Here is a 15761-nt window from a genome sequence, read left to right as displayed (position 1 = left end):
TTTAGTTAATTAGAACAAAAGTAGGGAATACAAACGAATATCAGATCTCAGAGGATCAAGAACAAAAGAAAGCAGATCAAGTGCCTGTATTTAGCAATCAAGGATTGTAAGTTATCAGGTTTATTATACCTAATACTCTTTAGCCATTTTATTAGAAAGGAAATCCTATGATGATAGGTTAGCTTAATAGCTATTTTTTAGATCCTTTAAACAGGTGATTAAATCCTTTAACAAGGTAGCACTTCATGTAAAGTGTTTTTAAATCCTCTAACTAGGTCACTATTGATACAGTGTAAAGCCTTTAACAGGGCAGACCATCAAAAGTGGTTAAACATTATTGCTACAGTAATTTTTGTGGGTATCATCCCCACCCCAGTTTTACCTTCTTATTCTTGGAGGGTTTCTGGGTTACCAAAATATCAAGTGTTATGTGGTGATGCTTATATGTTTCTCATAATTGTTTGATATGTTTATATGCATGCAATCTACTTTCAATTAAGAAAAATTTTTAATGGTCAAAGTACAGTACTTGTGATTCACCCCCCCCCCCCCCCCCCCCTCTCAGAAGCATTCTTTCCAATAAGATATTACAACAATTGGTATCAAAGTTACTTTCTCTCAAAAAGGAGCCTAATAGCTCAGAGGAAAAGATCTAAAAGATGGAAGTTTTCAAACTTGGAAAGATCATTGAGAACCAGGTGATAGATGTACATCTCACTCTACAAAAAGTAGAAGAAGCTAGAGTGGAATTAAGAAAATCTTTGAAAAGAAGAAAGGAGATAGCCATAGCTGAAGATGATATACACTACAAGGATATTGATACCACACAAGTGTTTACCAATGGAGACATTAAAGAATTTGATGCAGCAATAGCAGAACTGATGGAGAAAAACAAAGTTCAAGTAGAAGAGATAAGATCTCTCAAGATGGAACATGAATCATAGGCCATAATGTTACATGAAATCACTAAACAAAAGAAAAGAGCAGTTGAGAACAAAGTCATGATAGATGACAAAAGGAATCTTGAAAACAAATTGGAAGAAAAGTGTACTGAATTAACAAGGATCTCAAACATGCAGATGGATACGCTTGCCCAAATGATGAATCTTCATCATGAACTTAATATGAAAGATATTGAGATCTCTACTTTGAAGATGCAGAATGAAAAATTACAGAATGAATTGAACAAAGAAAAAGAGATAGCAAAAAATCTCAACAAGTCAAGCGAAGCCATAAAGTACTTTGAACAATTGCTGAAATCCCTAGGATCCACCCATGATACATCAAGACTTGGATACAACAGCATTGAAGTTGGTGAATCATCAAAGGGTGTTGAGCAAAGAAGTGACAAAGGTAATGATTCTAAACCCATTTGTCATTACTGTAATAAAAGGAGACATATTGCTAATGTTTGCAGGAGTAGACGGGTCAATCAGCAAAACACACCCAAGAGCAAGAATTCCAGTCACAAGTGCAACATGCAAAAACATACAAAACAAGATTGTAGATCCAAAGTCCCAAGGACACAAAGATTTAATGGACATTGTCATATTTGCAAGAAATATGGACATAGGGCATTTGAATGCAGATCAAAGCCTATGTGGACAACAAATCAACCAGCAAAAGAGAATGAAGATCACTATCATTGGGATTATAACACCAGATACAGTTGTCACTATTGTCAAGAGTATGGACATATACCCCAAAATTGCTTAAGAACACATTTCAAGGGGAACTATAAAAGATGGCTGAACCAGACTACTTGCTTCAGTTGCTTGAAAATTGGACATGTTAACAAAAATTGTCCAACAAAGACTAAGGCACCCAAGACTGAAGTAAATAAGGGTAAAGAAAAAATTGATGTGGAACACATAAGAACAAACATGAAGAAGACATGGTAGAATCAAGTATATCCTATGAAAGGGTCACTTCACCCATGAGGTCAAGTGATCATTTCTCATCTAACTAATCACAAGGTAAGCCTATAGGGATGATACATAAGAAAGTATCAAACATCAGCCCTAAACTATGAAAAAGCACTACAAAGTATAAATTTGCATGAGAAAAGATGCTAAGAATAAACTTGAAAGATGATGCCGAGTTGTCTTTGGATGCCGAGTGAAATTGCTTTGGATGCCAAGTTATTAACAAAATGAGTAGATGCTGAGTAAGTATAGCTATCGAGTGGATGCTGAGCTTAAAAAAAAAATTTCGAAGATGAGTGATAGGTGCAGGTAATAAAATGCATTAAATGCAAAGTTTCTTTTGTCGCTTAAAAGTAAAAATTGATTCATTCATGAGCCATTCAAATGAAGAGCAATTACTTTGAGCACATCTGAGCGATTTTCAAGCTTTCAACCAGTATTTTGTAATGATTCAACATCTACCCAAGCAATCTAAGCGCTTATCCAGGTATTTCCTTCAGGTGTCAAGTTTTATAGTTTGAGAAGTTTGCTTTAATCGTTAAAACCCTAGTTCAGATATAAATGGAATCTAGTTCAAAAATGACCCAAGGGAAAATGAGCCATGAGACTCAACTTGTCAGCAACGAAGTTAAGCAACCTGATTTTAGACCTATACTAGAGGTTGCATACAAAAATGATCCCACTGGTGCCTTATCTGCCATCCCTAAAAAAGTTGTTATGGTTCAAGATGTGCGAAAGTGCTATAATTGTAAAATAGGAGCCATAGGAGATTTGGAAATCTTTAATGCCTATGACAAACTCTGCGAAAATGGTATTCTGAAAGATGAGTTTTCTATCATAAAGAAGAAGGGTTTAACCAAAGCCCTAGTTTTTCCAATTGTATTCAAAAATGAGTGGATACGCATAATACTTAGCAAAATCCATGATGGATCATTCTGGTTAGAACAAGGGCTAGTCAAAATTACTAAGAAAATGGTTCATAGGGTTATAGGTTTTCCAACCCTAGATCGGCCAAAGACATTGAGAAGTGAAAAGAAGGAAACAATTGAGAAAAACACAGGTGCAAAATGGAACAATAGAGGAATGACCATAGATACCATTACTGATCCCCTTCTAAACTTTGCTATAAGGATTATATCACATAAGTTTTATCAATCCAATAGGTTAAATAGTGTACCATGCATAGCAGTAGATGTGGCACATAAGCTTGTAAAGAAAGACCACACCTATGACCTTGCAGAGCTCTTGTTGCAACAGATCAATGAAAATCTTGGAGCTATTAGAAAGTCCAAGGGAGCACAGTGTAAATTTGGTTCAGTGTTGGTTTGTATGTTCTTCTATGTAATGAAGGAATTCCCTTCATTTGGAAAAGTCAACTAGAGTCAGAATAAAACCATTGTTGATCAAATTAATGATTTCATTGCACAAATAGGAGATAGCTTTGATGATCAAATGTCTATGTATTTTGAGGATTTTTAAAATGCAATGAAGAAAAGAATGAGAATACCAGTTTCACTGGTAGAAAAGCATATAAATGACATATGTTTTCTTGTTGATATTGATTACACTTACATTCAAGCAGTCCTTCCAAGAACAAGATGGCTTAGACCATTGGGATATGAGCTTGATGTTGACCAAGCTTATGTAGCCATCATAGCATTACTTGCCAAGGAAATGGACAAATTTGCAAAGGCATTTGGGACATATGACACTATCAAATCAAGAGTTGTTACAGAACTCAAGACAGCCACAACAGTCAAGAAGAAGGACAAGCTAGTAAAGCACATAAAGAAGAAATTTGGTGTTGGAGAATCAAGTGCAGTAGATGAAGCAGAAGAGATTAGTGAAAAAGAAGAAGAAGGTGAGCCAGAAATAGAGCCACTTGAATTGCCTCAAAGTCAAGGTGAAGAGAAAGATGAGAGTGCCAAGGAAGCACAAACCAAGGAAGCACCCATCAAGGGCAAAGTCATCAAAAGAAAGACAAAGACACCTCCTGCTTCTTAGCCTTCACCAAAGAAAGTTGTCGTGCAAATGCCTAAGAAGCCAACAACTAGAGCTACAACAAGGGCCTCTACCCAAAAGGCCAAAGAGGAAGCCACAAAGAAGAAGAAGACAAAGGCACAAGAAGAACCAAGGAAAAGGAAAATATATGTGGCCCAACCTGATACTAATGAAGAAGATCAGACTAAAAAGGTAAGTCATCCTAAATCTTTAGTTGATATATTATGTGAGAAGATTAGGAATGGAGACTTAAGTGAAATGAAAAAGATTGACTTCAATAAGTTTAGTAAAGAGGATAAAAATAGCATAGAAGAATCAGTCTATGCATTAATGGCACAATTCAAGTATACACCTATTGAACTAGATGGACAATTACCAAAGGAATTGTCTAAAACTATCTAATGATGGAGAAAGAGATGACGGAATCAACCCTAGCAAACCTATTGCCTGATTTAACAAAAGAACAGGTAACTCAAGCAGTCAAAAGGCATAGTAAAAGGTTTACACCTAAATATAGGGCATTCTCCATCCTACAAAACAAAATTGAAGAAGTTGTACAGAGAACTGCAAGAGTTTGGAAAAACTTGTACAAGACAACTGAAGATGTCCTTGAAGAGGTATACAAAGAGGAAGTTGCTACTAAACCTAAAGAAGGAAAGAAGAGGAGAGAAGAGAAAATAGAAGAAGAGAAAAAGGTTGAAGAAGAGGAAAACAAGAAAGAAAGAGAGGAGGAAGGAAAAGATGAAGACAAAGGAACTGGTGAACAGCAAAGTGTGCAAGACACACAACTTTCACCTCCTAGCCCGCCCCACTCTACAACCACACCTGAAGAAATCATTAAAATTAATGATTTTGTTGACACCACATGTCAAAACATCAATCCATTAACTGTAGAAGATCTTACTAAGATCCTTGACCAAACAACTCTACAAGCACAATTGTGTACAAGTCCTATATTGGTCAGTGTGGATAATCTTTAAAAGTCAATAGATAAACTCAAAGAAGCCAAGGTGTTACCACAAGAACCACCTCAAACCATTCAAACTACTGGGCTTACATTTCTACCACCTCCTTCACCACCAAGGATAGCCATTCAAGCTCATCAAGAGCCGAGTGCAACAACAAAGGTAGTCACAGGGATAACACTTTAGATAGTGAGTACACCTCCAACAGAAGTAACACAAGAAGAAGACAAGCAAGAAGAAGAGGAAAAAGAAGAAACACGAGATAAAGAGGAGTCTGCAATACAAAATTTGGTTGAATTACCAAAAATAGGAATTCCCACCAAACCCATTCATAAGTTGAGTACTGAAACAATGACCTTACATGTCAGTACACCAAGTTCAAGTTCTACTAGGGTAGCCAAGACCATTCATTATGGTATTCCTAAGCTTGATGAAGAAATTAAAATACCCTATTATGATTCAAGCACTCTAAATGAGGAAAAGCTTAATGAAATACAAAGTGCATTGGATAAGAGAAGGAGGCAAGAGGCAATGAGGAAAGACTAAAAATACAAGTAGGCAATGAATGCGATAAAAGATATATTCATGGATGCTTTTAGTCTTTAACCTCTAGAGGCAAATAGGCCAATACTTGAGCAATTATCTGATATAGTTGACCAAGTAAATAATGAAGACCATGATACTAATATAAAACTAATGGAATGGTCAGAAAAGAAGTTTGTAGGAAAAGTCAACCAAAAAATAGCTAATAACATAATTTTGGGACAGGTTGACCTAGCCAAGAAATTGGAAAATGTAAAGAGTGTATTAGGGAACATATTTTCCCTTTATAGAAAATTGTGTGATTTTTCCAAGTTCACACAAGAAATAAATCTGAAAATCTTGAAACTTGAGAATAAATTAAAGCTCTCTAGCATGCAACTACCCTTAGATCCTGCACAGAGTGAAAAGCAATTTTCTCAAACACTTCACACTCAGAGGGAATTAGCTGCATTATCAACAGAAGAGGCCACTATCAAAGAAAAGTTGATGCAAATTAGAGCCTCCATCACTCCTCACTTAGAAGTATTACACAAGGAGAAAATAAATGCAGAAATAGTCCTAAAAAAGGATCCAAATATTTCTACACATGAAGGACTAGTTGATCTAGTAGCAGAGCTTGCAATCCAACAAAAGTCATTGGATATTGCCTTAAATAACTAGGATGCAGCTCTCCAAATACTCCTTGAGTTAAATAAGACATTTTTGGCCAAGCATGGCATTACTATTTAGGACCCTTTGACATCCGTATCAAAAAGGGGGAGATAATGTTCTAAGGGGAAGATAATATTGTGAATATTGTGAGCATAATGGCTCAAGACATCAGAATTCATGACATGACAAGGCATGATCAACTCAGGGGGAGTTATAATAATTTTTGAGGTATATATTGTAAGTTACAATATTTTGATAAAGTCGGTCAAACCTCTGTATATATATCAAGCAGATTAGTGAGTGTACTCATAAGATCAGACATAATGCTTAGTTAAGTGTTTTTGACACTCATGTCAAAGGGGGAGATTGTTAGTCTAAAAATGGTTTTGACACTTCAATACCAACACACTTAACCACTTTCTACATTAAAGTTGAGTACACTATGTATGTCGAGTCACAGGTTGTGCCGAGATAGGAAAGTCATCAGGTGCCGAGTAACCTTCAGATGTCAAGTGACTACAGGTGTCGAGCATGATCCAAGTGCCAAGCAATATTCAGGTGCTGAGTCATAAAGGATGCCGAGCAAGATAGGAACAATACAAGAGATGAGTTACAAAAGGTGTCGAGCATATATAGGAGCTGAGTTACAAAAGGTGTCGAGCATCAAGAATTAGTAAGTGTCGAGTAACTTCGAATCAACATATGAGTTTGTAACTTCACAAACTCAGATGTAAACCATTTTCATGGCTGACATATGATGAATCTCGAAGTATTTAAGTGATAAGATCAAATCATTTATATTTCCTATGCAATCTACATACAACCAATAAGGAAAATGGAGAAGGCATGTAACCAATGATAAAAGTATAAGGAATGAGCTAGAATCATAGATTCAATATGGATTGTAGATCCACATCTAACCCTAAGTCTTTGAATGTCTTTATAAGGAAGACTAAGTCTCATTGTATAGACAGGGACAAAGGTGTGGAAGGAAAACTATTTTTAGAGTCAAGTATAAAAAGACTTAGAGGAAGAGATCAGCAAAAGAATATTTAGTTAATCAGAACAAAAGTAGGGGATACAAATGAATATCAGATCTTAGAGGATCAAGAACAAAAGAAAGTAGATCAAGTGCCTGTATTTAGCAATCAAGGATTGTAAGCTATTAGGTTTATTATACCTAATACTCTTTAGCCATTGTATTAGAAAGGAAATCCTATGATGATAGGTTAGCTTAACAGCTATTTTGTAAATCCTTTAAACAGGTGATTAAATCCTTTAACAAGGTAGCACTTCATGTAAAGTGTTTGTAAATCCTCTAACTAGGTCACTATTGATACAGTGTAAAGCCTTTAACAGGGCAGGCCTTTAACAAGGTAGACCATCAGAAGTGGTTAAACATTATTGCTGTAGTAATTTTTGTGGGTATCATCCCCACCCCAGTTTTACCTTCTTATTCCTGGAGGGTTTCTGGGTTACCAAAATCTCAAGTGTTATGTGGTGATGCTTATATGTTTCTCATAATTGTTTGATATGTTTATATGCATGCAATCTAATTTTAGAAGAAGAAAAAGTTTTAATGGTCAAAGTACAGTACTTTTGATTCACCCCCCCCCCCCCCCCTCTCAGAAGCATTCTTTCCAATAAGATATTACAACAATTACTCCATGGTACAAGGTATATTCTTGATGAGTATGGGGTTGCAACTACATCTTTCAATATACCAATGTGTGGTAAGGGGTCTTAAGTCCTAAAGGATTTAGAATGAGTCTAAGGTATAATAGTGGGTCTTAAGGTGTCCCTCTCTCAGCCCCACCTTCTCAATCTTTCTCTCTACCTCATTTTTAAGCCATTTTTCAATGTATGTTATCATGTGCATGCACTCTAGCATGCATGACCTATAGTGCATATGCAATATAGATATGCACTATATAATGAGGTTGCATTAAATTCAACATCAAAATAAAATTTGCATTTAAATACTGTGCACACACTATAGTGCATGTGTGTTATTTTGTGTACACACTTTTAAATGCATTGAATTCCATCTTAGACTTTCCTTGGAGATCCAAGCTAAATGCTTGGAGGATTAAAATAGGCATGAGATATGTTTTCCAACAAGGATACAAAAATAAACACATTTTTTTGTAAAGAATCTAGTTATGAATTCTATTAAGAATGAAGCTAAATTTAAAAATGCATGATATAGTACTCCATAGTGCAAGGCAGATTTTTGATGAAATTAGGATTGCAACCAAATATATTCAAGAAGTAAAAATATGTGATAGCTGGTCCTAATGTGTCCTTAAGGGTTAGAATGGTACCTAAGGTTTCCTAATGGGTCTTGATGTGTACTAATAGGTTGGAATAGGACCTAAGGAATCCTAGGAGCACCTACATCATACCAGGACTCTAACTAGACTAGAGTTTGTAATTATCACTATCTCTTCATTAGTGAAGAAGGGTGTTGAAGTAGAGACCTTACAATCTATTAGCTCATTGACCTAGACCTTTAAACTAACTACATGGAGATTTTGTTAATGTCATGGAAACATATATTGGCAATTAGTGTCAAAAGACTTAGTCATAATGAAAAGACAATAATAACCAAGTTACTAGTATTTAGTGTTAACCAAGCTCACAATGGAACTAAGAAAACAATGTTAACCTTAAAAAAAGTTGCATTGTCAACCAAGTTGATAGTTCACACTAAGCTAAGTGCCAATTGAGTTGACAGTGTCTACTGAGATCCTGTGTGAATTGATTCAACATAACAATTTTGTTCCAAGGTGATAATGAAGCTAGCGGAATAGTGTAAACCAAGTCAAAAGTGTTTATCAAGTGATTAGTATGAACTAAGAATTTAGTATTAGCTGAGTTTCAGAGTTAGCCAAAGTGATAGCGTTTTTCGAGTATCTTCAATATTCCTCGAGTAAGCCATCACAGCACTGAGCTGACTTGGTAATTATTTTTGGAATTATTTATGTTGTAGTCGACCTATGATGGAATTATTTGGATGGATATAAGTATAAGGCATTTTTTTAATCCAAAACATTTCATTCACTATATTATCATTCAAGCATTAAGAAAATATGGAAAAGTAGGTTGTTTGAAGGCTACAAGCATTCCAAAGAAAGGAAGAGACTCATTTATCACAGTCAGGTGATTAGTTTACTTCAAAGTATCTTCATAAGAAATTAGAGTTTTATTTTAGAGATCAATCCACTGATTTAGACTAATAGGTGCATCAATAAAAAATCCCCTAATTGGGTGGACATAACAGTCCTTTGTAGAATCTCCTAATAGAGTACATACTTAAATGTATTGTAAAATCCTTTCAAAAGGTGGACCTAATAGTCCTTATTGCTCTTAACTTAGTAAGATCACTAGAAGTGATCATTTGTAAGCTTTAACAAGATAACTTTATTGTTGTAGTAGTGAAGCATTATGGGTGTCATCCCACCCCATTTTTACCTTCTACTTGAAGGGTTTCTGGGTTACCAAATACTATGTTATGGTTTTGTTACTTTATTGCTTTATGTTTCATGCATGTAAGTAGATTAGAAAACTTTAAAAAGTGGTTTAATTGAAATAAGTTTAAGTGGTTCTTGATTCACCCCCCCCCCCCCCACTGTCAATCTCCTAGTTTGCATTACATTTCCAACAATTGGTATCATAGAAAGGTTGTATTATCATAAGTTTACCAACTTGAGAGAAAAGATCAAAGAAAATGGAAGTATACAAGCTAGAGAAAGCTAATGAAAATGAAAATTCAGATCTACATGTGTCCATGGAACAAATCAAGAAACTAAAGAATCAAGTCTCTCAATCCCTAAAAAGAAGAAAAGAATTAGCAAAAAAGATGAATGAAAATCTATACATGGAAGAAAGAATTGAAAATATTTGCAAAGAAAGAAGCTTAGATAAAGTAGAACCAACTATAGAAGATTTACTTGCAAGAATCTTACTCTACAAGAAGAATTCATAAAATTTAAAAGAGAACAAGAGATTCATTTAGTCCAGATATGTGAAGTCGTGGAACAAAAGAACCAAGCTTAAAATGAAAAAAATATGATAGAAGAAGATAAAAGACTACTCAACATTGGGTTAGAAAAAAAAGACAATGAAACCCAATATCAGGTAGATATAGAAAATCAGTTGAATAATGCAAATTAGGAAGTGGTCAATCTAAAGATAGAAAATGAAAGACGCATATATGATCTTAGAGAAAAAAGAGAAACCAATGAAAGAATGATGAGATCAAAAGCAAGCATGGATCAATAAGCTAAAATATCTCAAAATAGACATAAAGGGAAAGAATGATTAGGTACTAAACAATGAGAGTCATCAAAGCTAGGAGCTCAAAACAATATAAGACCTTCATGCAATCATTGTGGAAAAAAATTGGCATACTTCAAACAAATGTTGGAGCCATGAAAAGTCAAAGTTTAATGGAAAATGTTATAATTCTAACAAGCCTAGACATAGAGAAAGTGAATACATAGAGAAAACTAAGTTTGAAGGAAAATGTTTCACATGCAACAAAAAAGGCCATAAATCTTTAGAATGCAGAACCAAGAATTGGAATGCTACTAAACAACTTGCTGAAAAAATCTTTTGTTGGGATTACAACACTTGGTGTAGATGTTATCTATGTGGACAGTTTGGATACATAGTAGCTAATTGCATGAGGACTCACTTTAGAAAGAGAAATCTTACCAAAAGATGTTATGTATGCAAAGAACTTGGTGAACTAGTAAAGAACTACATGAATAAAGGTAAAGTTGAAGATGCAGAAAAATCAAAGGTTGATAAGATTAGGACTCAAATGAAGCAGCAATGGGTAAGGAAATCACCAGAGAATTCAAGAAAAATCAACGAGGTTATTGACACCAAAAGAAATGAATTGGTTGATTCAATCATATCTTCTTGAATAAGCCAAGAGACCACTAAGGCTATGATAAAAATCATATCCTACATTAGTTCTAGTCATCCAAGCAAGATAGTCTAGATCATCATATCAAATGCACTTAGATAGAAGTAATGACTCAGAATTATTTGAGTTGTTAGTTCTAATAAAGCTACACCTTAGGCCTATCCAAGCTATTAGTCCTAATTGGGTCACTCCTTCGACCCAGCCGAGCATGGACAAATCTGACCGAGTCACCGATTCAACCAAGCATGGCTAGTTAGTGTTAGTTGAGCATTCACGGGTTGAAGACGAAACTAAGATTCTTCTACCTACCTAGGTATGAAGCATTTAATGAAAACCTAAAATCAAAAAAATGATAAAAAGGAGAAATTGCAGTTTCATTTTCACTACGAATTCAAAGTTTTCTAAAGAGTACAACATTCCTTGAGCCCCCAAAGTGATTAGGTGCAAGTTTGTTGAGGGAAATTCTTAGGTGAAGATAACATCTTTAATTCCTTCATCAACTAAGCATCATGGAAATATCTTCTAGTTCAAAGATCAAGAAGGGCTTAGAATTGTTGGTAAAAAGTTTGGACTATATTCCTTTGAAATTCTAGCTATATCTAACAATCGATGAAGAAAAGGATTCTTAAGGAGCTCACTTGTAAATATCTCCAAAAGTACTTCTTATTCATGACATTAGGTCATTTTATCATTTCTCTATTCAAGAACTAGAGAATCTTGAGCTAGATCAGGCATATAGTGCATTGTGCAATAATGTTGTACCGAATCCAAAGCACAAACATCCTAAGGTCAAGGGATTAACCCACATCATACACATGCCAAGGAACATTTGAATCAAATGGATCAGGTTTATACTAAGCCAAATCCATGATATGCCATTCTAGTTGGAGCAGTCCTATCCCATCATGAAGAAGATGATTTATGGGATACAAGGGTATCCAATGATAGAGAAATATAAGGCTACTAAAACCCTAGGTTGGAAATAATTGACAAAGCTAACCCTAGTTGAATGGGATGGAAGAGGCATGAAGCTTAACAATGTGACTAACATGGAAATCAAGTTTGGCATCCATGTCATTGAACAAAAAATCTATAGTTCAAGTCATGCAAACAACATACCATGTGAGGTAGTTGATCTCGCATACAAGGTTGTCAAGAAGAATCTATCATTTAACCTAGCCAAGCTTCAACTCACCTAGCTGAGAAAGAATGTTAAGTGTATTTGAGATTCCAAGAATAATTCATGTAAGTTTGGCTCATTCTTAGTCTATTTGTTCTTTTATGTACATAAATTATTTCCTTCGAAAGGAAATGTTGTTTGGAAGAAAGACACTTTAGTTATATATCAAATTAATGAATTCAAAAATGAGATGGGTGAGAACTTTGAAAGCATCATGGATGCATACTTTGACAATTTCAAGGAAAGGATACAAAGAAAGCTTAGGATCCCTAAGAAACTTGTATTATGAGCAAGATATATGCTTCCTGGTTAACTGTGACAAAGTTCACATTCAGGCAACTAGACCTAGGACAACATGGGTTAAACTTCTATCATATGAGGTGAATATTGATAAGACAAGAGACATTGTTGATGCTCTCATCAATAAGCTCATAGATCCCAAGGCTACTTATTTTGGAACATACAAGGAAGCAAAGACAACAATCTCACTTGAGATCTAGATTCCTCAAATTTTGAAGAGAGGAAAGAAGACGCTAGAAAGCATTGGAAAAAAAATTGCCAAATCAAATTCACCTCTCAAACTCATTGAAGGCAAGGGTAATGATGTAGAAGAGGAAGAGGAAGAGGAAAGTGAAGAAGAAGAAGAAGAGGCAGGGGAACCTCCTAAGAAGAAGGTGAAGACCCCATCCAAGCCTCCACCAAGGAAAACTACAAGGTCCACTCTTGTGATTACTACCTCAAAGCTAGGAAACCCAAGGAAAAAAAAAGGCTAGAGGATGAAGATGAAGATAACAGCTCAATCATCTCTTTGAAGAGGGCACCCCTACCTTTGAGAAACAACTGAAAAGTATAAAGGAAGGAAGGGGTGTGGTAGGATTCAAATACTTCAAGTATAACTCTAGAAGCAAAGAGGAGCAAAAGAAAATTGAGGATGCATTAGTTGAGAAGATGGCAAGATGGAAATGTGAACCTTCTGAACTTAGAGGGCAAGCTCCTAAAGCCTTACTGAAGGTTGTTTCTTAGCATTGGACCAATGCAGCAAAAATAGAAAAAGACATCAGAGAGTAAACCTTAAGAAAGTTGATGCCTAATCTCTTTGAAAAATGAATCAAGGAGGAATGTCTAATTATGAAGGTAACATACTCCTAGTGTGGTGCCTCTCCCAATGGATTTATGTAAGTCATCCTAATGGATGCAACCTTGATGATCTTCCTTTGTGATGTGATTATGCTATGAGTATTTACATCATTCTTGTAGTAATATTTTACTATTGTGCAAATGAATGATTTAAATGGATTATTTTAATAAAATTAATTAGATGTTTTAATTATACAATTTCAAATAATTGTTGCCTTGACTATTATATATTGTGCATCTACACTTGCTTGTGATTTTTTAAACTGCAAGACTTATATCCCTGGCAATGAAATATGGAGTTAGTGATTAGACCTTTCATGTTAAGCCAATATCATCCCTGTATGGACAATATATCTTTCATTTTTATTTCAATCCTCTAGTAATTGGTAAATCTAGATTCATACTGCATTATGTGATTAGACCCGTGAGTGTATCTATGCATTTAGGAATCCACAGTCATCATGGAAGTTATCTAATTATTTTGATTTATTGGTTAAGGGAATTTTGGGCTTTATTTTATTTTATTTTATTCTTGGTAACTTTGCCATAGTTGAATTCCAATTACTTAAGATAGCCTTTTTTTTTTTTTGTGGAGTTAGGGTTTAACTAGGTGACCTGGTTAATTACCCTAATACTTTATTCAATCAAAAAGTGAATAAGTATCCAAAAATAAATTTTATTCCTCACTTCTTATTTTTTGAAATAGAAATTTGAGAGTAAATTCCATATCCTCTTCAAGAGGAAATATTGTTTTGTTCATTATAGGAGCTATAGGCATGGGATCATCGCGAGGTTGATCTCATTGGATCCAGCTTGGGGAGACCTTGGATTTATGTGACTTTCAATAGTTTCTACCAAGTTTTTATTTTGTTGTTCAGATTCCTATATTTGTCCTTTTGGCTGTGAGATAGGGCTCTTCTATTTTATTGTTTCAGCTCTATTTCTACTTCTATTTTTAGTAGTCATTTGTTAGGAGGTTGAGAATTAGTGTTCATCTCTATTTTTTATTGCTAGCTCTACCTGATTGGGTAGGTATGAACATTTCCCTATTTTTTGGGATAGGGGTTTGGAGTTTTGCACTGTTATACTAGTTGCTTTTACATATGAGATTCAAACCCATTTTTTATTTGATTTTTGTGGCTCATTTAATCGAGGGTAGAATGGGTTTTATTCTCATGGATTTTTGTCAATATTGGTTTTTTGAGGTTTTTGCCTCAATTTGTGTGTCGCCCAATTTTCTCGAGTTTTCTTGGCATGGTGTTGGTCATTGATTTAGAATATCCGTAGGATTTCAATTTGACCACAATTGCATCTTTTTGGTTTGCATTGGGATGGGTGAAAATCCATACTCCTAGATTGAGGTTGGTAGAGTGTGTGTTCATGTTACATGGCATCTTCATAATTTGGATTCATGTAGAATCTATGCTCACGGATATAGGCTAGTTGAGTGATTTTTTTACTTATGTCATTTGTTTCCCATCCAACCCTTATTATTCTTGATTATTTTGTGAAGTTGGTTGTGCCCGCACATGAGCATGTGTGTGTGCATTTGATGTGACCTTGCAAGACCCCAACTCCCAGATATAAGCTAGTTGAGGGATTATTTCATTTGGGGTTGGGTTGGGAACTTTCTAACAGGGTAATGTGAGGAAGTTATAACAAGTGATAACTAAATTAATAAATGGGTAATAAAACTTAACTCAGATAAATGAATGCTTGTATGATGTCTCCGAAAGAATGGTGTGATAGTTTTCTAAGGGATTCATTCCACGCTAGTGTGATGGTTTCTTGTGGGATTCATTCTATGCCAATTTTATCTTGGGCTTTTCAATACCAAGCAATTTACACTCCACTAGATTCCCTACATAGTTGACCCATAGAGTGTCTAACCAGGACCTATTGTAATTGCATTGTCTCATGATCTTGGTTTCAGTCCTCTTTACTATTTGGTGTGATTGTTAGCTATGGATGTTTGTTTTATGTGTGTTTGTGGTTGGATTATTATCTCCATCAGAATGGTGAGAGTGGGCCTATGGGTTCCATGTGGTTGGGAGGTGTAGCTACCTATACCACTACTATAGACTAGTGTACAGAAACGATCTATTTCTAGTTGAGACTAGTGCTTGTGTTTGCTTGGTATTTTGAGTTTCTAGAGTATGTTTCTTTTTATTTATGATTTAATTAAAATGCTTGGATATCATGTTTAGATGATGTTTCATTTGATGCATTCCTTTATTATGATGTTATAGCATATTGTTAGATGATGTGACTCACTTCTAGTTAGAGTATATATGCTTTGATGGATTAGCATGTTAGATCTTCTTGTTCTTATGATGTTACTTACATTATAGTAGTGACACCCTCAAAAGATAGCTTTGAATATCTAGTTGGCAATTTGGGATGTTATGCACAGGGGATGGCTA

This window comes from Cupressus sempervirens, chromosome 11 (genome assembly GCF_028749045.1).
Source record: "Cupressus sempervirens isolate cs-2001-9-10 chromosome 11, ASM2874904v1, whole genome shotgun sequence".
NCBI classification, from domain to species: Eukaryota; Viridiplantae; Streptophyta; class Pinopsida; order Cupressales; family Cupressaceae; genus Cupressus; species Cupressus sempervirens.
The sequence above is the reverse complement of the archived record's forward strand: the minus strand, read 5'-3'. Positions refer to the sequence as shown.